The sequence below is a fragment of the Rattus norvegicus genome, chromosome 1 (assembly GCF_021556685.1).
Source record: "Rattus norvegicus strain SHRSP/BbbUtx chromosome 1, alternate assembly SHRSP_T2T, whole genome shotgun sequence".
In the NCBI taxonomy this organism is placed as follows: Eukaryota; Metazoa; Chordata; class Mammalia; order Rodentia; family Muridae; genus Rattus; species Rattus norvegicus.
This window is the reverse complement of record NC_141534.1, coordinates 149852143-149878686: the sequence shown is the minus strand read 5'-3', so window position 1 is coordinate 149878686 and position 26544 is coordinate 149852143. Positions and strand designations below refer to the sequence as shown.

The window sequence follows — 26544 nt, the reverse complement described above, 5'->3', positions numbered from 1 at the left end:
CCAATTTCTCCCTATTCCCCCCCACACATTGTTTTCTCCTCCCAACTTCGTATGTTCCTTTTTCTTAAAGAACGCAGAGTCCAGTCAGTACTGCCTATAGTCCAGGCATGTAGGGCCATCCTCCAGAGTGTAGGTAAACTCTCAGAGGTTACATCACTGGAGAAAACTGACTCTCCATCTCCTGGCAGTCTTCAGTTGCCCATAGCTTCTTAGATAGAAGTGAGACTTCATTGGCTCCCTTCACTCATGCTGGCATTTTGGATGGCTTGATCGTGTGCAGATGGTATTTAAACCCAACTGCTCTGAATTCATGTGTGAGTTAGGTATGTAACTGTTTCATGACCAACCAACACACACCACTTCACTGCAACAGGCACCAACTATTCCTGGCTCTTACGTTCTTTCTACTCTTTCCTTTGCTATGAGTCCTGAGCCTTGTGGGGAAGAGGCAAGATACAGACATCCCATTTTCCCATTGCAGGTGAATTTCTCTATAGTTATCTATTATTTGCACACTGACTAGTTTTGGGTCTTTATATTAATTGCCATTTACTACTAAATCAAGCTACTCTGATAAGGACTGAGAGATAAACTAATCATCTTTGCTTTATGTGTATTTTGGGCTCTTGTACCATGAGCTTATACTTGGGTCTTCAATTACCACTGTCTGTTTTTATGCCAACACCATGATGCTTTTATTACTATAGCTTCATAGAACAATTTGGTATCAGGAATGGTGAGTGACACCTCCAACAATGGTTTTGTTATTTAAGATTGTTTTTGGCTCTCCTTGGCATTTTGTGGTTCCATATGACTTTAAAGAATTTTCTGTCAATTTCCAGGAAGAACTGTGTTGGGATGTTGATGGGTTCGCACTGGATGTGTAGATTGCTTCTGGAGGGATGGAATTTTTCACAGTGTCAATCTTAGATCATGGGAGGTTGCAAATTAGTTACTTTTCTGTTGCTTTAATAAACCACAAGGACCAAGGCAACTTGTAGAAGGAAGAGTTTATTTGGACTTACGGTTTTAGAGCATTTCCTCCATATGTTGACAAGGCATGGCAACAGGAACAGATAGTGGAGAGCTTACACCTTTTACCACAACCATAAAGCCAAGTGAACTGGAGGTAACAAGGTGTTAGGTGCTCAAACCCAACTCCATCAACATACTTCTGCCAAATACATAAGGCTACATCACATAGATCTCCCCTAAGAGTGCCACTAACTGGAGACCAAGTGATCACATGCCTATTACTATGGGGACATTTCTTATTCAAATCAGTACAGAGAATTTCTGTCTTTTGGTGTCTTCCTGGGTTCCTAATGTTCTGTTTAAAGTAAGGTAACTAGCTGACAGCAGGCCATTTTATGCTGCAAAACTGAGAGGGTTTGTGGGGTGTTTCCAAGAGGAAGAAGCAATAATATTTGAGGCAATAGCAGTAGTGAAATGTCATGCTGTGTTCCCTAATGTGAACAATTATGTCCACTGAAAATAAAAACAATAAATTATATATAATAATTATAAATTAATTATAAATAAATTAATAAATAATAAATTATAAATAAAAATAATAAATTAGCATAGAGTATTAAGTAAAATTAGCAGTAATGTTAAACACCTCTCAAAGTCTCCTATAATTTTTCTTCTGTCCCTTCTCATTTTCCTACCTTGTGTCCTGTGTTCTCTCTAGGAGTAAATGTGTTCTCCCAGTCTCTGTGAGTTGTTTGGTCACTTATCTGTGGTATTCCTTACTAAGCAGAAACACTCATTTTAATATAAGTTACAGCTAACATTTGACTTAGAAATGTTATGCTTTGCAAAGTTTAAATAGATCTTGTAAAGGTAAAAATAAATTCTTTTTTGATTGATCTATTTAGAGTTGAAACTTGCTTAAATCACATAAGAGGAGCCCAAAATAGCCACTGACGTTTATTGGATACTGGGAATGTTTGCTCTGGGATAAGTCTGAGAGGGAAAGGGTCCCTGGATCTCTTCCACTGGGTTTCTCTGTACTTCAGCTCTGTGCCATGTCTTGGCTTCCTTCTGTCCTACTTGGGTCTCTGCCATTCCCCAGTTAACCAAATCCTCTATGTCTCTCTTCTTCTTAGGAGAATAAAGAAACTTACATAAATAGGTATTTCTGTGACCACCTTTGTCTTGCAGTGGATTTTTCCTTAAATTCTTTGTCACTTCAGCTGTAAGTCTAATTGTCTTACATTTATTTCTTTACCAAGTCCTCACTTATCCTTTTGTGCTCTCATATTCTATTTTGTGGTTTATGTATCTTTCTCCTAAACCACAGAATATTGTTTTCCATTACACAGGAAAGAGCCTGTCCATGGATGGGAAGCCACAACCCTTTTGATGTAGTTTATGTAACTGAGATTCATCGCGCCCAAGTTTCTCATTTGTTCCTATGCTAACATCTATCATGTGGGTCCATGTTGCTTATTACCTTGTTTGCTTATGTGGTTTCAAAAATATGTTTTTCATATTCTTCTAAATAAGCTTCCTTCCCTTTATCAGTATTTTAGAAATTATGCATCTTATTTTTACCTTTTCCAATGACCTAAATGTTCAAAAGCTATATCTGGCTGATTTGTCTCTTTGGCATTTCTCTTATTCAAATTTAAATTTTCCATATGCCCCCCCACTGCCTTTGAATATATGATTGGGAGTTTTGATCGGGAGTTTCGAACTTCAATCATTATTAATGAATCGCAGCGCAATGGGGTAAGACCTCTGTTTATCCAGCACTTCCATATGTTTGGCTGCCATTTTGATTTGTGTTTATTTAGGTTGCCTACATCAATGCTATTATCAAATGCTATGCCACACAGTTGTGTCTGTCTTTGAGACTGACTCGCAAAGCATCTGCTACTTTTCTCATGCTCTCTTTATGTCACTCTAATTTTCTCTTTCAACTCGTTTGTTCTTAAATTATTAATCAATATTGTCTATCTTGTCTCTTGACCATATCTTCATCCTCATCTTAATTTGTACCCTTAATTTCTGTCCCTCATTGTGGATGTGTGTCTCTGGTGGTCAGTTTTCTCCAGGGAAACAGACTCAATTGGATACATATATAGACAGAGAGATTTGTTTTAGGAAATTGGCTTTCACAACTACAGAAGCTATCAAACTTCTATGAGGTGGGTAGGCAGGCCAAAGACAAGAGCAGAGTCTACACTGAAGTTCAAGTTCAGAGGCAATCTACTGGCACAGTCTCCTTGCTCTAGTTAGCCTTTGGTTCTTCTAAGAAGGTTAGGTTAGGTGAGACTCACTCACTTTAAGGAGGGCAATCTGTTAAAAGATTCCCATCTGTTCAAATGTAAATTTCATCAATTAACACCCTCACAAAGAAATTTTAAATTACATTTGACCATATAATAGGGCCCCAGACACTGTTATGATTAACACCTCAAACCACCATCTAATGGTCACACCCCAGGAACTACTGAGACAAAAAATGCACACATGCTTATTTTCAACTCTTGATTCTTTGAGAATGGTCTTTGGGTGACATCATCCATTAAAGGTGAATGGGAACAGTTTGGGGGTCCCAACCTTTTCTCCCATAAAATGCATTAACGATTGCTTTGTTGATTCATGTCTTGTGGGAAAAAAAACACATCTCTAATGTTTGTTTAACCAAAATTCATGTAATTTTGTCTTAAAAGAAGAATTCTAGTGTCTGTGTTGAGAAGTTAATGTGAAGAAGAGTAAGGATAAATTTTCCCTCTTTGAAATAAAATATGTGAGGAAGAAAGATTTGATAACTCAGTAACAGAAACATAACTCCCACAATCAAAAGCACATTGGCTAAGAACAAATATGTAACTCATTGAAATATATGAAAGCCAAAACTGATAGGTTATTTCTTTGCCCGTGAAATGAGCCAATTCAAACCAGATTTGATTATTTTAAATGTAGGCTTATTGGGAAGGTACTTTTGGGCAAGTTCACTGGTCCCAAAAATGGAGGCCAGGAAGTCACTATGGGGAGAGAAGTGAGGGAGGAGGAAGAGAATGAGAGAAAGGGTGAGAGAGAAAGGGATATGGAGGGAGAAGAAACGGGAGAAAGAGAATAACTGTCTGGATTGTATAGGGAAGAGCCTTTGAAGGAAGGGCAGCCCAGCCCCTTAGCTGAAAGTTTAGGAGAGAAGGTGGGGTATGCCAGCCTATAACAGTTCCCTGTATCAGGTAGGAACTGAGGGATATCAGTAGAACCTGGAGGCCAGGTCAGCTTTGATATGTAAAATATGGACTTCTGTTCTTTGTCCTGGGGTCCAGAACCAAACAAAAATAACTTTTAAAATACTAGGGGTAAAATATAAAATAATTTATATGTGAAATTTTGAGAATTTATCTATGGTACAAGAAAAATCTGGTTTTGCTTTCAAATTATAAACAATGGTATTATCCTGGTGGTATGATTTAAAATACACATGCATATAATTGTGAAATGTATGTGTTTGCAAGGGTAGTAGCCTAAATTTTATACCTATTAATTTTATCTGTCTGTGTGTCTGTGTGTCTGTGTGTCTGTCTGTCTGTCTGTCTGTCTGTCTGTCTCTATCTATCTATCTATCTATCTATCTATCTATCTATCTATCATCTTGTTTTTTGAAACTGAGACAGGGTCTCACTCTGTAACCTTAGCTGTCCTGGAACTTACCATGCACCTTGGATAGCCTCAAACTCAGAGACCTGTCTTCCTCTCCCTCTTCAGTGCATCCACCATTGATTGATTGTATAAAAAACAGTATTTCTAGAGCATGGAGCATACGGTGAGCCCTTCTGTACATTTATAGCATATCACTAAAAAATATCTTGGTATAATCAGATAGGGAAAAGAGCCCACATATTTCATATGTGGTTGCCTCCATGCCTGTCTGTGTCCTCCCTCTGATCCACTCTGAAGCCCTCGACCTGTTCCCACAGGGATCTGACATTGAGCACCAGCCTCTCTCCACCATCCACATCTCTCTTATCTCCAGCTGTTTGAAAGTCCACATCAGCTCAGCCCACAAGTCTAGACTCAGGTGAATTAACTTGGAACCATCTCACCAAAATATATCAGGAACTGTAAGAGGAAAGGACAGAGCAGGTGGAGAAAGAGATGACTTTTTTCTTAAATAGTTTTGATTTGAGTGTGAAATGTTCCCCTGCTGCTTCATGGGGACACTCAGCCCCCAGCTAGTGGCACTGTTTCAGGACTGCAGCATCTTTAGGAAGTGGGGTCTTGCTGGAGGAAGTGGTCACAGGGTCTTGTGAGAGGAAGTGGTTACTGAGGCTCAGGACTTCAGATGTGTAGTCCAGGTTCACTTCCTGTGAGCAAGCCGCCAGGATGCTGCCACTACAGTCCAGACTTGAGCAGCTCCATATGTCACCAAGAGCCAATACCAACTCATCTCTCCCTTAAATTGTTTCTTGTCACTGCAACAAGTACTTCCTGTAGAAGCAGAGATGGGGCAACTCTCTCAACTCAGAGAGTCCCCTGATGTAAAAGGGGGTGGGTTTCAGAATGTGGAAGGTCACCAGTAAGCACTAAGCATAATTAGCCATACTGGGAGGTAGTTCACCCTCATGAGAAATAAACAAAAGCAAGAAACTCAGATGTAGGAGGGAGGGAGCCCATTGTTGTGGGGATGGCAAGTCTTCCATCCCGAGAGCAAATGAGCAGGATGGAAACCCAGGCAGACTTCCCTGCTGCAGTCTAAAGACAGAACTATTTCTTCCCTAAGAACCTTCATTTATTGCTCATAGGCATCCAATTGAATACAATTATTAAGGATAATCTCTATCCTGATTGGATGTTTTGTGTGTGTGTGTGTCATCTTGATACAAGCTAGGGTCATCTGGGAAGGGGGAACTTCAGTTGAGAAAATGTTTTCATCAGATTAGCCCCAAAGCAAGTGTGTACGTCATTTTCTTCATTAATGACAGATATGAGAGCCCAGCGCATTGTGAGACTGGTAATATCTCGTGGGTTCTATAAGAAAGAAGACTGAGTAAGCCATGAGTGGCAGGCTTCTAAACAGCACTCCTCCATGGCTTCTGCTCCAGTTTGTACCTCCAGGATCCTAACCTGTAAGACAAGACAAGACAAAACAAAACAAAACAAGACAAAACCCTTTCATTACCAAGTTATTTTTAGTCCTGGTGGTTTATCATATTGACAGAAACCTAACTAGTACAATATCCTCTATTTAAAATTCAACATACCTTGGCAATACACAATACACACATACACACTTCCTTCTTGCCAACACAGACTGTTGACATCTCAGAATGGCTGTCAGCAGCAGCATTCAGTGAGCAAGTTCCAGGTGCTCTCTATTACTCAACTTCACATACAGGTTCCTCCTCCTCGAAATCTCCCAAAGAGGAGGCTGACATATCTCCATTTTAGAGACAGGGAAACTGAGGCAAGAGAGATTACATAGGTAACAGACTCAGGCAGTTATATAGAACTAAGTTTCAAATCTGCAAAGTCTTTAGTGCTCCAACTAGCCACGACACTACACTGCCAATAGTTGCCCAATTTTCAACAATTCCAGTCTAAGAAATAAGAGCTAGAACAAAAGATGAAAAGAAAATAAAAGAGAGGTTCAGAAGGCAATGAGATATTTTGCAAAAATCAAAAGAACAAAAAACCAAACAAAAAATCTTGTTGTTAAAAGAAATACATCTTTCATATTATTGTTGTAATGTTAAAAATATAATACCCATTACTAATAAAAGTTAAAATACTTGACTACTAACATATCAGAAGAAAAATAGGTATTTGCAACATAAAAATATGTAAGAAATGAAACCAAGTATTGCAAGTGAGATGATATTGCAAAAATATGAATGAGTTTAGTTTTTCTATTATAAACTTTGGAAGAAATAAAAAGTAAATATTACTATGCCATGTTACATATTTTAAAGTAATTTGTGATAATTTACCATATATAATAGTATACAGAATGAAGTAACATAGCATATATTTTACATACTAAGCATCCAGATGTATAAGAAAGTACTAGAGATCAGTGATATATTTATTTTCATTTATGTTTTTGAAAAATCAAGAAAGTACAAATCTTAAAATAAGCTGGGAGATTTGCATAATGTATAGATTTAAAAAACTTAAATGTTAATTCTACATATGTATAATTGTAATGATATGGCAAAGAAATCTTACATAATAAAGTCATAAATAATAAAGAAAATATGTTACTCTAAAGGCTAATAGACTGAGAGGAAACCTATAATTAAAACTTAAAATTGTTCAAAAGTATTAATAATGATGAAATTTCATTTTATCAGAAAATAAAATACTAATTCAGCTCTCCAATGAGTAAATTTTTAAACATAAAATATGCATTTTCATAAAAAGACTCCTATAACTACTTTTGCCACAACAAACTCATGCATATTTTTGAGGCCTTTTCCATGTAGAGCCATGTAAATGCCCATGTCTTCAAGGTTGGAGATATAGTCAAGCACCAAAGGAGTTTCCTAGCTTACTTGAGACCTGGGTTTGATCCACAGCAGTACAGCAATCAAAAGAAGAAAACTCTCAGCATTCTCAGAGCCCTATTTCTGTGCCCTTTTCACACACATAAAAAGCTAAAATGTACAGATTTAAGATACTTGACCAAGCATAAGTGGGAGCAACATAAGACATTTTTATCCAAGATAAGTTCATGCACAACATTGAAGTCCCATTTCTGAGTATTATTTAATGGCAGAGCAGAAAAGCATATAAATGAAGAAAAATGATTAAACTATAGCAGTAGTACCGGTGTATTTAATGAGAGTTTATGGCATTTAGTACAATCAAGTTTTTAATATGCAACTTTTAAGTATGCAGTTTTATGCGTTGAGAGAGAGAGAGAGAGAACTAAACGGAAGTGCATGGAACTGTGTGTCTGTGTTCACCTATGAACATGGGGTTCAAGATGAGCCTGCCTTCTTGTAAGTGCTTTATTCTCTAAATAGTCTCCTGTGGGCATGTTCTATTCAATAACCATTGCAAAATGTTATTTTTGAAGCAAGTTGTCAGGTTTGATGGCATCTCTGACAGATGGCATGCCAGCCGGCACATGTCCACTGTGCAGGGGTCACGGCGTGCCTCGAGTCAACACTCCACTCTGTGACAGTTGGGATGATTAGAGAATGTCCCTATGATTGAGCCCAAATCTGTCACCCTGTTAATTCTGTCCAGTGATCAAAAGTGCATCTTCTCTGCCATATGGCCAGTCCTCAGCCTCGAGATGACAGCTGTCCTGTGAGCGCTGAGTTTCCCCACTTAACTCTTCTTAGCTTCTTGACATGTCCCCAGCACGGACTACTTCTACTTGGCTCTCACTTCAGTTCTGTGTATTAGGTAAGTAAAAACATGATGATTGGAGTTAGGTCTGACTTTCTTGATTGTTGGTGGGGGGGGGTGGGAATCTATGCTTTGAAGTCCAGTGTGGTCACTTCTTTATGACCTAACCTGGTTTCCATAACATTTTCTCAGGCCACATCACAAGGCAATCAGCTTCATCCCTCCTGTCCTATTACCACCTTACCGTTGTGCCATGGAATGCAGACAGTTGGTCAAGGTATCTTTTTTAAAGGCTACATGACAAGATTTCAGCTAGTGGAATATTATGTAGCTATCAACACTACCAAGGCAATGATTCCTCAAACTGCCCATCGAATGAGATTCTGTAACTAAAGGGAGACTAGAAATTCATATGTTCACTGAGGTGTCCCACACAAAAATAAATGGATTCTACCAATGGAAATGGGATAGTAAAATGTGAAATTCATAGCAATATGGTGCTTCTATGAGTGGATATGTTCCCATAGATTCCTCAGGCATATACTCGTGATTTCTGTTATGCCTCAAACTTATCAAGTGGTTGTTTTATAAAATATCCCAGGGCTGGTTTTTACCCCAAGATACGAGCTGAGTCAACAGAATGCCCACCTCTGAACTAATGGGAGTGTTTCATGACTTCAGATGTTCTTGTTACCTTTCAAAGGCAAATGCCAGGATGAAGAAATTAAAAGGATTTTAACGTATTCATTTTGGTAAGGGTTTTAGTGGTTACAGAGATGAATAGAGCAGAGGAGAGGTGGTCATGAAGCAGGCAGCCTGGTGGTAGGAGAATCTCAAGCCTGAACCATCTCACTGGCCCATATGTAGGAATCTTAACCCCTAATATCTGGAAACAGAGCCTTCAAGGGCAGTAATTTCATGAGAATGGAAGCCCCAGGAGTGAGCTTAGTGTTTTTATAACACTACCTCAAGAACAGGCTGCAAGTAGGATGGTGATGGCAGAGGCAGGCAGACTTCTGTCAGTTCAAGGATAGCCTTGTCTACAGAGTGAGTTCAGGACAGTTAAAACAGCACAAAGAAACTCTGTAGAAAGAGAAGGCTTCCAGTTTTCCATACTATGATGCTTGCCTCAAAAGCTACATGACACCATTTCATTATGATGTCACTGTCTCTACTCGAATTCCAGCCATCACTCCAATCCTGCCTTTAACACCAGCATTCAAGTGCAGAGGTAGATGCAGAGGCAGATGGATTTCTATGAGTTCCAGGCTAGCCTGATCTATACAGTAAGACCTCTTCTCAAACAAACAAACAAACAAACAAACAAACAAACAAACAAACAGTGATTTATTTTTGTTGTCGTTTCCATTTGCTCACATTTTCTGCATGGAGAGACCATATAATATATAGTAAAAATGTGAATAAAGGCTATGGCATCTGTCAGGAGTGAATCCCAGATTACATTTTACTATGCCCTGACTCCCATCTCTGGTTGATTGTTCTGGCGTGTTTTTGAATGGAGAAGGTGAAATGTGGGAGAATTCTCAGAACTTATCTTTCCCACTGTATAAGCATGGAGTAAGAAAATGGCCAATGATGAACTAGAAAAGCCGAACCTCTGCAGATACCAAATCCATCAGCTCCTTGACCAGGAACTGTAAGAATCCAGAGTTGAATATTTAAGCTGCTCAGCCCAATGCATTTTTTCTCCTGTAACAATCTAGACAGACTACGATGGCAGTAGTTATGACCCGTATACTCTACCAGATAGATTGATGTGAATAGAGTGTGGGGAGACAGTCCACCAGGGTGTTATGGTATCCCAGAAACAAGAGAAGCAAGAAGATAATCCCAGCTGAGCAGCAATGGCAGCAGCTCCAGTGAGGGAAGTGCAGGGCCTTGTCTAGCATCTCTGTCTAGGAAAGAGCCTTATTTCCTCTCTACCCTAGCCCTCCAGTCTCAGAATGAACCCTCCTCCGGCCCCTATGACCAGATCTATTAAAGCAAGTCTTCTACATTAAAAGCAAGGCAGAGAATAATACAGAGAAGAGCAGGAGGAGGGCAACTGGGTACCAATCAGGACCACGTGTTCTCTGCTAAGATGCAGGGAGGACATTGCTCCAGGGGACACGATGGCTCTCTCAACAGTCAATCTAATTTGAGCACCAACCTAAAGGCTATGGCCTCAGTTGTGTGCAGATCAACTAGATTTTAAGGTAGAGTACAGTCGTCATGGTGCATGCAGGGCATCATATTGATAGCTTGCCAACTAACAGGGTCAGGAAAGTCAAGGTTCATTCACCCAGAAATCAGAGGAGCAGTGTTCTCCAGGGTAGTGCGCTTCACAAGCCAGCACTCATATCTTGTATTGACAAAGGAAAAGACTTCTAAGATTTTCTTCTGACCAAGAACCTCCCATGTCCTCCAGTTTGCACAATCCTATGAGAAAAGGAGAAATTGGTACACTTTGAGTCAAACCATCAATGTCACAAATAACTCACATGATTAAGAGAATTGACTATAACATGTGACATGTTTAACCAAAAGGATGACACAGGTCTGATATTAAACTGAGTTTCCCCAGTGTTTCTATGAGGGTTATGATTATTCATCCTCTAGAACATAGGGGTTTTTCTTAATGCAACCCCAGGAATCTAGGCATATAAAACAATTGTACAAATCAAGCAGCCATTGATCAAATATTCACAAAGACGTGTCTTGAAACAATTTGTTGGTGCACATATAACATCAAGGGATAAAGCAAATTTCATGCTAATGCAATAGCCACGCTTGTTTGCTTTCATATGAAGAATTAAATGGTGGCTAAATACCACATGGAAGGGTAGAGCATCTTCAGAGGGTACCCTGTTCAGAGCTGATTGAGATTCTGGCTCTATGGCTGTCAGTCCTAATAACACTGATCGACATTAGCACACAGTAACAGATGACACAAGTTTGTTTAGGGCTACTTCAAAAATTGTTCTTCCCAAATTGTAGTGGTATGAAGAAAAATGACTCCTTATAGTTTGATATATTTGAATGTTTTGTTTTGAGTTATGGGAAACATTTGGGGAGTATTAGAAGGTATGGTTTTACTGGATTTGAAGTTCCAAAAGCTCACACATGGCCAATTTGGTCTCTCTGCCTGTTACCTTCTTATCATGATGTAATCTCTCCGCTATTGCTCTAGCACCATGCCTGCCTGCCTGCCTGCCTTCTGACATGCTTCTTGCCACCATGTTCATGGATTAACTCTCTAAACCTATCAGCAAGCCCTTAAGTAAAGCTTTCTTTTATAAGTAGTGTCGGTCATGGCCTCTTTTCACAGCAATAGGATAGTAACTATGATACAACCCAAAAGTCATTAAACTTTCCTTGTGAAATTCAAGTCAGCAACTTAATTTATTTTTTTAAATCATGTTTTTTTTTCATGTATTCATTCTGTGTAGGTAAATGTGTGCATAGTGTGCGTGTAGAGCCCAGAGGACCACTTGCACACAGTGTGTACAGAGAGACCAGCGGACAACTTGCAGAAATCTGTATTCTTCCTCCACCATGTGGATCCCAGGGGTCAAATTCAGATTGTTTGGTTTGGTGACAAGTCCCACTTTACCCACTGAGCATCTCACAGGATTGCATTCAAACATTCCAACACAATCCAATCCAAAGAGGTATTGATTTGTTATTTACATGCTGAGGGATGGTGATGGAAAAATACATAAGAGTTTCCTTTTCATATTAAGCTGCTCTGTTTCTGTAAGAGCAGAAAACTTGGGGTGCAGAGTAAAGACACAGTAGTTCATAACATATAGTCATCCAAAACATCCGAGCAAGGAACTTCAATGGTTTCTGACTCCTAGCGACTGAATGCCCACTCAAAGTACACATTACACAGCACATTCATAAAGGACTCAGATTCGTTTCACATCTGATTTTGGAATTTATATTCGGAGCTATGTATTCAGAATCCTTTTTACAGTTGTGGAAGTTTTCACGGCCCCACATTCAGTTTTGAGACCACATATGGAAATCAATTCAAGAAACTGGGCCCACAAAAAGCCCATGCTATCTATGAATGGAGAAAGACCTGGGGTTCAACTTAATAATTATCTAAACATGCCCCTTGTTTGCTACCCAGCTCTTCCAGAAGAAACTTTGCCTGAGAACAATCACATCCTTCTCAAAGGCAGAGCAAAATCCATGCCTCCTCCTCCCCCTCGTCTCCCAGCAAATGTTCTGTGGAGATGTTCTGTACGTGGAAGGCCTGACTCCATTGCCCCTGTCCTTTTTCTTCACTTACGTTTCTTATCAGGCCTTCAGCTTCTAGAATTTCTCTTAGGTTTCTGTCAATGATGAGAGCTGTGGTAACGATTTTATTTGAAGTCTGTCATCACTCAAGTCTATGCACTTTAGACATCTACTTCACCAGCTTCTAACACCATTTTCTGCTTGTTTATTATTATTACTATTATATTATTATCTAAAAATCTTTACATTTAAATATATTTTGATCATATCTTCCCCTCTTCCAAGTTTTTCCATCTCCCCCTACCTATGTGGCCAAATTTAAGTTCTTTCTCAAAATACAAACTAAAACCTAATACAATAACAAAACCATCCAAAAATCAAGAAAAATAAAACAATGGCCAAAAAGAAAAAAAAGAAAGCTATAGCTAAATAAAAGCAAACATACATGCACACACACACACACACACACACACACTCATGCACGCACGCACGCACGCGCACACACACACACAAACTGTGGAATCCATTATATACCAGACAATTCTCATAAATGTGAGGCCTGCCCTGGTGTGGTTGATGCTATTTTCCCTCTCCCAGTAGGTATGACGGTTAACCTTTGCCCTAGTAGTTAGGTTTTCATTCATTCATTTATTTTTTTTAAATAAACAAAATGAACTATGATAAACAAAACAAAAGCTCTCACATGGAAGTTGGACAAGACAAACCAACAGAAGGAAATGAGAGAGCCCAGGAGAAGGCACGAGAATCAGAGGTCCACTCGTTCCCACAATATACACGGTTTCCTCCTGTAATAGTGTACCCAGGCTCATACACTGAGGATGGAGACCTCCAACCCTTCTGGTTACATGCATGTCATCCTGAAATTTATCTTTAGCACTTGTCCAGTTGCATTTACAACTCTTTGGGTAGAATGAAGATATTCAAAGGGAGACCCTGAACTTTTCAGTGGGAGTTTGCAATGGACACCAAACATTTGAGGTTTTCTCTAGGAGTCTTGTGTTGGGAGAAGAAAAAGACTGCAGCCCCTGTGCCAGCCAGAGGGGAAACTTGTCCCAGGGAAGGATATTTCACAGTATTCTGACAAGGTTGCCACCACATCTTGACCAGGACTGCTTGAGTATGTATACTTCTTGCTATCAATTTAAACCTAAACTTTATGTCAGAACTCCAAAGTTTTGAGGAATTTGTTTCTGGACCTCTTGACTTGCCCTTCTTTGCAGTGTGGCCTCATTGAAAACACCTCATGTATCTGCTTTTCATTATTGATTCTTTAACTATTAAGGATAGATGCTCAAGCCCAGCTTACCAGGAAAGCCAGGGCGTAGGATCTGCCCTCATAACTGATCACATTGCTTTTCTTTTATATTCCCTTCTGAGCATTTATTCACTCTCATGTTAAATGGTTAGACTTTAATTGGTCCCTTCATCCCTTTGTGTCACTACACACTTCATTTCCTCAATCTAATTCTAGCTTTAAATTCTGAGAAATATTTCAGTGGTGATTGTTTATCCTTTGAGAATTCAATATACACACACACACACACCTTTGGATCCTTCACCTCAGATTCCTCCTACCACATTTTCCTCCCATCTCCCAATTTCAGGTGCTCCTTTACTCTTCAAACCCACTGAGCCTACTCAGTGTTTTTTGTGTGAGAATGGGTGTAGGGCCATCCTACTGGAACACAGTAAGCTACTCAGGGACTGGATTCCAGAAGGAAACTGGAAAATCAATGGCTCCAGCTCCCAGTACCCATCAATTGCGAAAAGCTTATCTATTTGGAGAGGACTTCATGAGCTTTCCCTCCATGTATGCTAGGGTTTTGGCTGACTTGATCTTATGCGGGCTTTGGTTAAGCAGTCCCAGCTGCTGTGAGTTTCTACATGAAATGTTGCTATCATGCCTGGCAAATAGTTGTTTTCTTCTGAGATCACCTAAGGTAGCGAAAGAGCAGAGAACTGCTTGAGGTCTACATCTATCGCTATTATCCTCTTTCTTCCTTCCTTCCTTTCTTTCTTCCTTCCTTTCTTTCTTTCTTTCTCTCTCTCTCTCTTTCTCTCTTTCTCTCTCTCTCTCTCTCTCTCTCTCTCTCTCTCTCTCTCTCTCTCTCCCTCTTTCTTTCAGATTTATTTATTTTATATATATGAGTACACTGTAGCTATCTTCAGACACACCAGAAGAGGGTATCACATCCAATTACAGAAGGTTGCGAGCCACCTTGTTGCTGGGGATTGAACTCAGGACCTCTGGAAGATCAGTCAGTGCTCTTAACCTCTGATCCAGCTCTCCAGCCGCCTTTCAACCTCTTTTAGTTGCACTGTGCTCTCACCTACAGGGTTGCACTTACCTCATCATTGCATTTGACAAGATGCCATATGTATCTATTACTTACCTTCTTACTGAGACAAAGTAGCTGATCAAAGCATCTTAGGGAAGGAAAGATTTATCACAGTTCAAGGGAATCATGGGGGAAAGGCATGGCAGCAGGATCTTGAGACAATCACATAATGTCCACAGGAAGCACAGAGATGTTTCCTATCCAGTTCAGGTCCCCAGCCCATGGGATGGCGCTGCCCACAGCTAAGGTGAGTCTTCTAGCCCCTGAAAGCTCATCTGGATCATCTCTCACAGGCATTGCTAGAGCTCTGTTTTCTGGGGCATTCTAGATCCTATCAAGTTAATAATCAGTATTACCCAGCATCCATGATCCCATATTACTTCACTCAGTCTGTCACTCTCTCCAGTTCCCACTACAATTCCAGTCATACCCAGTCACAGCACGAGATGACACTGAGTCCATTAGTAACATCTGTACCTAGCAGACATACACTGATGTTATGAAAAGGTGTTTGGTTCAGCAATGAGCAAGCCTGGTCTTGTGTTTTCTGCTATCTCTAAACAGCCCTTGCCTTTGTCACCTCTGGTCCTGCTCTCAGTGGCATAGTCAGTGTGCCCAGGTTTTTGTCAGGTGAGAAGATTAAAGAGGCACTCCAGAGAAGGTGAGGGTTTCATCCCTTGTAACCACTTGGCTAAGCCTGTCCACTTTCCCCTCTTCAGGGTTCTCCCTCTCTTTGTCAGTATTTAAACGGTGAATCATCAGAGGAACAACAACAGCATTTCCCGCATCTCAAAGAGACAAGCCACCTGTATCCTCTGGCTTACCCAAATCTAATCTAAAAATCTCTTTGTGGTGCAAACAAAGAACAGTCTCGTAAAACCGCCTTACATACATCTGGCTTGAGCACAGAGGCAGGAAGACTGGGGCCCTGATACGGTACCTTCCAGTTTCTAGAGACAGGAAGAAGGAAATAGGTTCCAGTTCACTGCCCTCCACTCTGCTCTGTGATCTCTGAGAGGAGTGGGTTTGACAATGTCCGGTCCCTGCCCTGGAATTCTCTAGCTCTGAGCTCACTCCTCAGGGAGCATCTGTGTCTTTTGACATCAGGTGTTGGTGGCACTTTAATTTGGGTAGCCTTCCTTATGAGACTCATTATGCATTGTGTAGACATTCAGTGTGTAAATGGTGAACTTATCCTTTAGAGTTGGGGACAATGACACCTGCCTATGAGAGGTATCAGTCTGCCCCACTCATCATGTGCAGCTTCACAAGTGTTAATGCTGGAAGGAGATAAGCCTAATGCAATTTTTCTAGTGTTTGACCCAACTTGTGAATGTACATTACAGAAACCTGTTTAAGCAGCTTTGAGCATGCAGAGCAGTTAGACCTGGATGTGTAGTATTTGTCTCTAGACACTGTACTCCTCTTGGGCCTCCAGTGCTGCTGAATCCAGAAAAGCTGACCTTGCTCACGCAACATCACCTCTGGTCAGAGTTTGAGTCTCCTCGGTAACCACACCGTCCTTCGAAAGGTCCTTTTCCAGAATGCTGCCCTTGTTTGTCATCCATTCTTCTCAAGGATGACTCAGACAGGGAGGGTGGAGAAGACAATTTAACCCCAAGGTTAATGGGTGGCTGGTCTGAGATCCTCTGTGGAGCTACTCATTGTAACCATCTCTGATCATTTGGGTACATTGACATAGCTGTTGTTCAGTCCACTTTCTTTATTGGTGCAGAACCAATTTACACAACCAAACTGATCAGAAAGTTCAGGAAGTTTCCATATAACTCCTGCACATATCCAGTTGCTGCATAGTCTGATGGCCCATCTGATGAAGCAGGGTCCCTTTGTTACACTGGATGAGCCTGCACTGACACATTACAATCACAGTCTATAGGATTTCACAAACATGTAATGACACACTTCCAACATTGTCGTATCACGCATGATAGCTTCACTGCTCTGATATTCTTCAGGGGCCCACTGACTCATCCTCCTTCTTCAACTCTGATCTCTTCCATGTCTACATAGTTTTGCCTTTTTCAGAATATCAAATGATTGGAGACATACAGCACAAAGCCTTTTCAGCTCACACCTACTGAGATGCTTTAAGTCTTCTCCACATCTTTTCATGACTCAGTGGGTCATTTCTTCTTAGTACATAGTGGTGCTCCATTGTCTGAATGCACCACAGTATACCCACCCATCCTCCTCTTGGAGGGTACCTAGATTAGTTCCTAGTTTGGGCAGCAATGAGCAATGCTGTCATAAATGTCCATGTGAAGATTCTCATACGGATATGAATTTTCAGCCCTTTGGGGCAAATACTAACGTGTGCTCCTATTAGATAAAATGCTAAGATTTTGTTTGGTTCTGTTTCGGAGTGTCCAACTGACTTTGCAAGTGGCCGTTCCATCTTGGATTCCCAGCAGACAAGAATCTAAACATTCCTTTGTATCCTCACCAGCATTTGGAGTCTAGGCTGTTATCATTGGCCTGTAGCACATGTCAGTGTCTTAGTTTGTGATTCCTAATGGCGTGTGAAATAGAACACCTTCCCACATGGCTATTTACCATTTTAATGTCTTTTTTCGATGAGCTATCTGTCATAGGTTCCACCCACTTTAATCAGATTGTTCATCTTTTATTGTTGACTTTTTAGCCTTCTTTGTATGTTTTAGATAATAGCGTTTTATCAGACGATGTCCTTTGCAAATACTCTTTCCCAGGCTGCGCTTGCCTTTTCACTCTCTTGACTTTGTCTTTCACAGAGCAGAGGTTTTTAATTTTAATGAAGTCCTGCTTATTAATTCTTTTTGTCATGGATTGTTCTCTTGGTGTCCTTTCTAAAATGTCTTTGCCAAACCCAAGGTCATCAAGGTTTTCTCTTGCTTTATTTTTATTGGCAGTGCTGAATATCGAACTTAAAACCCTGTGCATGCTAGACAAGCCCTCTCCCACCGAGCTATAGCCCCCAGCCTTCTCCTATGTCACCTCTTTAGGAACTTTGTTGTTAAGTGTTTTATATTTACTACAGAATACATTTTGAGATAATTTTCTAGATTTGCTTTTTATTTGAATGTTTGCCTGTCTACGGGAAGGTATGCCACATACGTGCAGGTCCCCAAAGAAGGCCAGAAGAGGACATCTGATCCTCTGGAGTTGGAGTTGCACTTGGTCCTAAGTCACCTGGCATGGGTCCTAAGTCACCTGAGCCACCTCCCAGCCTTGAGATAGCGGAAGCTCGGTGTTTCGATTACTCTCTTCACATGAGGATGGATATGCAGTTGTTTCTAGGACTATTTGTTGAGAACTCTTTCTTTTCTTCAGTGTTGCATTTGTGTCTCTCAGCCATGTTACACTGATTTATTGTGGTACAATTTGCAACCTTGCCTTAAGTACTCCATTTTGGGAGCTGTGGTTCAGTCCTAGATGCTCAAGACCCCAGAATGGCCTCTGCCTCTGCTGTGGGCACCTCATACAGTTATTACAATTTATCCCTTCAGTATGATTAGAGATGGAGAGCCCCTGTGAGAGGTTTAGAGATGCTACTGTGAGAAGCAAGGCTCTGCTCCGAAGTTCTCTTTGCAATTCTTTTGAATTTGTTGCCAGAATCGTCTCTGGGCAGTATGCCTTTCTCTTGCCAGAGTGTTGAATTTTCATTTCCTTCTGGGCAGGAACCGGATACTCTAACATCATGCATTCTCTTTATAATCTATTTTCTTACATAGAAAATGTGCTCCTTCCACCTTTATAATTCTTAGCTTATTTATTCTTGAATAAGCCACTTAACAAAAAACAAATACTCAAGCAAAATGAAAAGACCTATATTCTTCAGATGAAAAATTTGACTTTCAAGGTTTTTTGGAGTTCAGCCCATCCATTCAGCAGCTCTACTGATATTAGCTGTGTTCACTCAAGGGAGAGGCTCAAACTTTTCCCCCTGTGACAGTTCATACAGCAAGTTGTCTGGCTCCCCAGACAGTGGTGAAAAGGAACTGGTATTGAATATCATAAGACATGCATATGTGTATATCAGGAATACACACAGAGACACAGCCATGGATTTGAAGCAAAGAAATAGATAAGTTCTAGGATTAAAAGAAGTGTGACACCATATGTACATTGGTACAGTTCTCATTAACCTTAACAGAACTTGGTTTGGTTCCCAGCACCCTCGTGGCAGCTCACAACCATCTGTAATTATAATACCAAGAGATATAGTGCCCTCTTCTGGAGTCTGTGGGAATCAGATATGTATATGGTACACTCAAACATAATTTAAAAAGTTGATTACAGTTATACTACTAGCTAATCATACAACCAAGGGGGACGGGAGGTTATGATTTCAGTCTCTTTGTCTAATTAAATATAATATTCATCATCAAAATATTTATTTAAGTGTTTAATTGCTCCCACTAACTAGAAGAAACATGTGTGGTTTTGTTCATTGTTTTTGTAAATAGCACTGGGGATTCAGCCGGTGGCCTAAAGCTTATTAGGCTCCGATACTCATAAGACATTTAAGGCATTTAAGTTTGGTTTTCTAGGTTCTTTTTCCCTTTTTCTATATGCACTTCTAAAACTTTTAATGCTTATAAAATATTTAATTAGATTTACTCGAAACTTAAAAACATGTGAAATGCAGTTGGAAGTGCAGTATCTCTCACAGAACACACCTAGTGCACTGGGAATAACTCCAGTCTGCAAGTGTCCCAGAGTACCAAGAAGAATGAAGACAAAGAATTTTTCAATGAAATCACCCTAGATTTCAATAAATTTTTAGGGCGGTTTTTCAAATACAATATCCATCTTAAAAATCCAACATAACTAAGAGCAGGAGAAGACCATACAGTTAAACTGGACTTAGAGTAATCTCACAGCAGAAACAATTTTCATATACTCCAAATAGAGAGTTATCAGATACCCCATCTCATGATAACTGCCATGATAAAGGGGGTGAAAACCAAGTTTGAAGGTTTTTGATTTAATATGGAACATAAAACAAATATGATTCAGAAGCACAGTGGCTGAGACTTTATACAAGTGTTCAAGTAGTTTAACCAGAAGATTCAAGAATACAAGCCAAACAGAAGTAAACAGAATGGTACATTCTAGATCCCAAGCAAAGAGTATGACACATTGCTCTTGCAATTAAAAACTGGAGTGATAGTTGACTTCACAGCTGCAGTAATGAATGCCAGAGATGTTGGAAAGAAATAACTGACGGATCCATGTGCACCTAGTAACACATCTCTTGTAAATGAAAGAAAAATGAAATAAAAATATTAGATATAGGGACTGAATTCTACTAATATTCATTAGTAGAACATTTAAAGGGTATAATTAGGAGTGATAATAGGTGCACCTCGATGGAGGAATCTTAGAGATGTGAAAAAAAACTGGATAAAACTAGCCTTGAGAATCTATATAATCTATTATATAGACCAAGGAAAACATTGTTTGGGAAGAGTTAAATTATACAAAGGACAAAAATAGGCATCCATATATACATAAGTTTGGAGAAACTGGAACTCAAATTATTCAGAGGAATTTGCCTTATTTGGAAGAAGAGCATAAAAATAGCAGTTGACATTGATAGGTTAAATTTTGTATTTTTTATCGTTGAAATAGAAAAAAAAGTCTACCTTCCAGATCATTAGACAAAGCTATGAATAAAACAAAATAGACCCAACCCAGAGGAAATCGAAGGGAACTTGAAATGAGCGGCAAATGCTATGCACAGAATAATGTCATTTTAAAACCAGGTAAATCCAGGTATGTCTACATCACACAAAAGGGCGGGAACATCCCACCACTGCCAGTTCCGTGAGATAATTCTTCACGAGTATGTATGCAAACTTGTGTGTGTGTGTGTGTGTGTGTGTGTGTGTGTGAGAGAGAGAGAGAGAGAGAGAGAGAGAGAGAGAGAGACTATACATCAGGCATCATCCTCAGACATATCATAAACTCCATTTAAGACAGGAGCCTCTCACTGATCTGGAGTTCATCAATTAGGTTAGTGTTTTTCTTTTTTTAATGAGTCATGAAAACCCAAGTCAGTCCTCAGGCATGTGGGACTAAGCATGATCTGTTTCTCCAGGCCTCATACCGAGACTTCTTAAACTGAAGTAAGACATGGATATATCAAATACAGTGAGGAAAATTGGCAGAAGAATGTCTCAGGATTATTAATAGAGAGGCTATAGGAAAGTGTCTCATGTTATTCGCTTACTTGAGTCCTCACACAAAAGGGCAGACACGGAGAATACTACATGCTGAAGAGTGAAGTGTCCTGTGCTCAGGATCTTCAGTGTGGAGTAAGGCTAGACAGACCTCTCAGTCTGGAGATAAAGGTTACCCTTAGGAAGGGAAATGTCCAGTCACTTGGTCTGAAAATAGAGGACTCAGTTCTCACCAATATCTATCCAAAACAGACTTGTGACTAGATAATTCTACAAACAATTACCAAGATATCTCCTGTATGTCTTTTTAATGAGTGTCTCTGGAAATTAAATGGCAATCGTGCTTATAAGGTGTAACCACAGCATACCAAAAGCAGTGGAGCAGTCGGCGTCAAGCAGCACAGTACTTACACAGTCAGTTCTCACGAGAAGCTTGACTGTTCAGTGCTTTCTCAGAGCAGCCTCCAAGATGACCAGCAGCATCTACGATGGCCTGGAGAGACATGTTTCTGGGATGGGCTGCTTATAAATATTCATCCGCAACTTGGTGCCTGTGATTTGATTTATTTATGCATCTGCAAGTCTCAGTGCATCAACGTAGTCATTCAAGATGGACTCATACTATGTTTCTTCAAGTTAAAGCTATTTTTTAGCGATTATTCCTTAGTTCACATACCAGAAGAGAATAATAATGTATGCCTATAAATGACTTCATCTGGGGTTAGAGAGATGGCTCAGCGGTTGTAAGCACTTGCTCTTCTTACAGAGGACTGGGTTAAGCTTCCAGCACCCACATGATGGATCACAATTAATTGTCAATATCTAGCCCCTGCGTGCACTAGTACACACATGGCACACATGCACACATGCAGGCACACACAGAGACACATACAATAAAATGACGAATTTTTTTTCTAAAGTGACTTGACTTTAAAAATCACTGCATAGGGCCCCCAAATCAGTTTCAAACATTGCCGATAATGCTGATAGACCACCAGATTGTTGAAACATTGAGACCCTTGCTAGTCACCATGAATCCATAGAGGATGAGGTGGTGGAGAGTATATGAACTACAGATACATCAAATCAAAGCAAAATCGATCAATACTCTTAAGAACATATGATTACTATTTTAAATAGCAAAGTTAATGTCTGTTGATACTTGGGTTTTTGTTGTTGTTGTTGTTGTTGTTGTTGTTGTCGTTGTTTCTCTTGAAAGAGGCTTACATCTCAAGGGTCGCTAACACAATGCTCTGGCATTATTAGATAGTGACTGTCTAATAAACAGCACGAAGCATGTGCCTGTATTAGGACTTAAAGGGATATAAGCATTCAGAAAACTGTAAAAACACAAAAATGAACATGATCTTACTTAGTAAAACTTAAGTAATCAGCTGATTACTGATTAATGAATTCATCAAATGATTTCTTAATCAAATCAACTGGAAGTGTAATCAGTGTCATCTTAAACTTAAAAACAGGAAACCTATTCTGTGGACACACATTTTTATATCAAATATGGCAAATAACTACCCACAGCTTTCTGTTACTGTAACAAAATACCCGAGGCAACCTGTGGAGTGAAAAGGATTATTTGGCTGCATTGTTTCTGAGTTTTCACCCCATGATCATTTGGGGCTTCGGGCCAATGGTGAGACAACCACACCTGGGGGGAATGTGAGGGAGGGGAGCCATTCATCTCACAGCCAGGAAACAGGAAAAAAGTGAAGTGAGGACCTGGGTTTCACAATGCTCCTTAAGTGCACATCTCCTATGATCCAAAGATTCGCAAATAAGTTGCACTTTTTTCAGGTTCCACCACCTCCCATAAACCCTAGGACCAAACCTTTAGCACATGGTCCCTTGCAGAACATACAACATCTAATCAGAGAGAAAAATTCTACAAACTAACTCTCTTTTTGTGTTTCACCAACTGTAAACATCTGTTTGAAAATCGACTCATCAAAACTGAAACACATTCTGGGTGAGTCAATTTAACCTGGTGATAAAAGATTTGCAGAGGGGCACAGAAAATGGCATCACAATTTGTAGGATTAAATGGTGGGGTCCCACATCCGCTCCGGCACAGGGCTTGGGCCACTGGGGAGGCTGGACTCGGGAAGTTTGACCACGCTTACCCCATGCCACTGCAGGGCGGCTGTATGGCTGTGTGAAGCCACTGGACAGGGCTCCAGGTGTGGGGAATCTGAGCAGGACAGAGCCAGAGCTAGTCGGGGTCTCCAGGCCTGTAAGGAGGCTAGGGCCATCAATTCTCAGGCTCTTGGGCATCCAAGCACCGCTGAGATGCCACAGAAGAGCTGAGAACAGTGTGGGGGTCATCGAGGCTGGATCTAGACCAGGGCAGAGGGGGAAAAGAGGGCGGGGTGGGAGGCTCTGGCTGGTTCTACTGGGGAGAGTCCTTGGCTGGAATGTGATGGTGGGCTTGGGCGTGGTGGTGTCGGCTACAGCTGAGAGCGCAGGGAGACCTTCTGAGGGAGCTAAAGCTCTGTAGGTGAAGGGCTTCTCTAAGGCTCTCTATGGCAGATCCCATGAAAAGAGGCAGTCCATGGTTCCAAGGCATTTATTGTCATGGTGGAAAGTGGATGAGTAAAACAGTCTCCCTTCTCCTCCTTTTTGCAGGGAGGAGTGTCTGGGAAGGGAAACTTCATTGGCTAAGCCTCCAGGCCTTTAGGCGCCTCATTATAATGGAGATCTGTCTTGAGCCTAGTCAAGTCTTCTATCGGCAAAGGGGCTTGGGTCATTGCCCTTATGTGACTATTGTCACAAATCTATGGGGGGCTGCGGGCCAGTGACCAGCCTGGCTTCCTGGGAGTCAGACTAAGCTCCTACCATCCCTTTCAGGGTCTCCAGGGTTCAAACCTCCTCAGCCAAGAAACCAGGGTGTCTTTCATTGCCCCACTACAATTGAAAAGAGGGTTTAAGCTACAGGCCCTCTCAGCACATTGGCCAGTGCACAGGATACACACAGGGCATTGGTTAATGGTACCTTTGCTCCCCTTGATTTTGCTTTTTCTCAATGGCTACACATTTTCAACTTCTGAATGCTTCACCAATGAAGATGTTCTCTGTAAGAGATCTGCTGTGACAAGATGATCCATCCAGGAAATTCTGTCCAAGCCTGAAATGTGGTAGTCCATCATCTTTGGGAGTCTAGAGTAAAGCCATGTAGACCTATAAGACAAGATGATGACAGCACAACTCAAAGCCATTATGTGAAGGTCATTACATTACTCTAAGGCAGCAGCACACACCAATAATCCTAACACTCAGGAAACAGAGGAAGGTGGATAGAACTCTTGAGTTCCAGGCCAGCCTGGTCTACAGAGCAAGTTCCAAAACAATGAAGATTACACCGAGAAATCCTGTCTCAAAAAACAAAATCAACCAACCAAACTAAATTAAAAAGCTATGACCCTACCAATATGCCTCACCCACCAACGTTCTTCCACCTGCTGCCTGAAGTGGAAGAAAATGTGATTTAAAGTCTGACACAGTGTGAAGAGGCTTGGCCACTTCCTTCCTGCTCCCTGTCTCCTTCCTTTCGTGCTGCCTGCCCTTTAGCTGTAGGTGAATCTCGCTCTCTTCTCTGCGTCTTTCTCTGAACAACCAGACATACCCACAAACATGGCCTGCAAACCCTATCTCTATTGTACTGCCACACTCCTCTCAGTCCTGGGTGTTGTTTATGAATTTCTGCCTACTTGCTGAACCTCCCCATAGTGGCTGTCCCAAAGTCACTGTGCACCAAGTGTCACGCAACTAGTACCCACTCTGGGGACAGCTACGTTGTGGCAGGATTTTTGTTGTGGAACAAAAATAAAGTTGCTGAATTCCTGTCCTCAAATGCCCACAGTGGAAGGAAGGAAGGAAGGAAGGAAGGAAGGAAGGAAGGAAGGAAGGAAGGAAGGAAGGAAGAAGGAGAAGGAAGGAAGGAAGGAAGGAAGAAGGAGAAGGAAGGAAGGAAGGAAGGAAGAAGGAGAAGGAAGGAAGGAAGGGAGAAGGAGAAGGAAGAAGGAAGGAAGGAAGGAAGGAAGGAAGGAAGGAAGGAAGGAAGGAAGGAAGGAAGGAAGCACACCTTCAGGGAACTGCTGGGAGGTGCCTACAAGGGCAGAGTGGAATGTACCAAAGCCCCTCATCCTTAGCTCAGGGCATCTTGTTCCTACCCACTCCCTGGACAGTTATTTCTGTTTTCTTTCCCTGCCCCTGCCCCTGTCCACAGACAAGACTTACAAATTGCACTGCTGTGGTCGTTTGTGGGTTTGTCATCCACAACTGCTGATATTTGTATCCTCGTGGATGCACATCTAATATGGGCTTTTCTGACCTCAGCTTTGCTTCTCATCTATTTCGTTCACACAACCAGGCGGTCTTAATTTCTTTTCTACTGCCTCGACAAAGCCTATGGACCAACAGCAGCTTCTGGGAGCGGGAGTTCATCTTGGCTGAAGTTTCCGGAGCAATGACTCCATCGTGGCAAGGAAATATGGCAGCAAGTCGTAGGCTTGGCGGCTGGTGCAGGAAGTTAGGAACTTGCATACTTCACGGCAAGCACAAAGCTGAGAGAGTGAACTAGAAATAGGGTGACTATGTTCTCAAAGTCTGTCTCCCGTGACACACTTCCTCCAGGGAGGCCCCTGCTCCTAAACCTCTGCAAACAGTACCACCTACTGGGGACCAAGTGAGCCTGTGGAAGACATTTCTCTTTTAGGCCACCACAGAGGGTGCATGGGAGATGCACCACTGGATGTCGGCTCAAACCAAAGTAATGCCATGGCTCCCAGTGTCAGTCACAGAAAGCACAACCATATTCCCTATCTAATATGGGGGGATGAGACCTTTCATGTGGATTCCTACAGAACCCCCCACATTCATGACCACATGTGTTTTTACCAGGTAAACTTGAGGTCATACTCACAGGGAATAGATCATCCCTGAGTTGTACCCAGGCGAGCATAACCACATGCTGGAGCACAGATCCTGATACCACACGGGCACAAACACTGGACACTGTCCATTTTTCCTCCCTTCAAGCAGAGCACACACAGACCAACAAGGACTTTCTGAATAGACTGGTGTGTTTTACAGGCTTCAGGGGTTGAAATCAATGAAAGCAAGCCAACACAGTGCTGAATGACTCTCTGGACAATGCGTGCTGCAAAGACCAACCCAGGGTACTGTGTCTGTCAATACCCCAGAGCCTGGAAGGCTGGCTCTGCCTTCCAAGAGGAATAAGGAAATTGGGTCTCAGAGAAGGAATGAAGGGGGCAGCCCAGGTGATCTCATGTGTGGCACAGCAGGCTAGAGTTCTTGTCTCTATGACTCCAGCCTCATAGTCTCTGTGCTATAACATGTGGTCCTAAATGTCCCCGTCTCTGCAACAGGCTATTTGTGACTCTATTGTTCAG

General features: G+C 41.2%; 1 long non-coding RNA gene across 2 annotated transcripts; it reads right to left on the bottom strand.

The window, feature by feature from the left end:
• Positions 1 to 7775: 7775 nt before the first annotated feature.
• LOC148007743 (uncharacterized) lies at positions 7776 to 25706 on the bottom strand. 2 transcript variants are annotated; one of them, XR_015647254.1, is made up of 4 exons: positions 25370 to 25706; positions 24126 to 24310; positions 10628 to 10764; positions 7776 to 8371 (listed from the first exon to the last, which is right to left on the bottom strand). It is a non-coding gene; the product is annotated as an uncharacterized LOC148007743 (long non-coding RNA). The 2 variants fall into 2 exon arrangements; XR_015647260.1 differs by lacking the exon at positions 25370 to 25706 and adding an exon at positions 24558 to 24642.
• Positions 25707 to 26544: the final 838 nt, after the last annotated feature.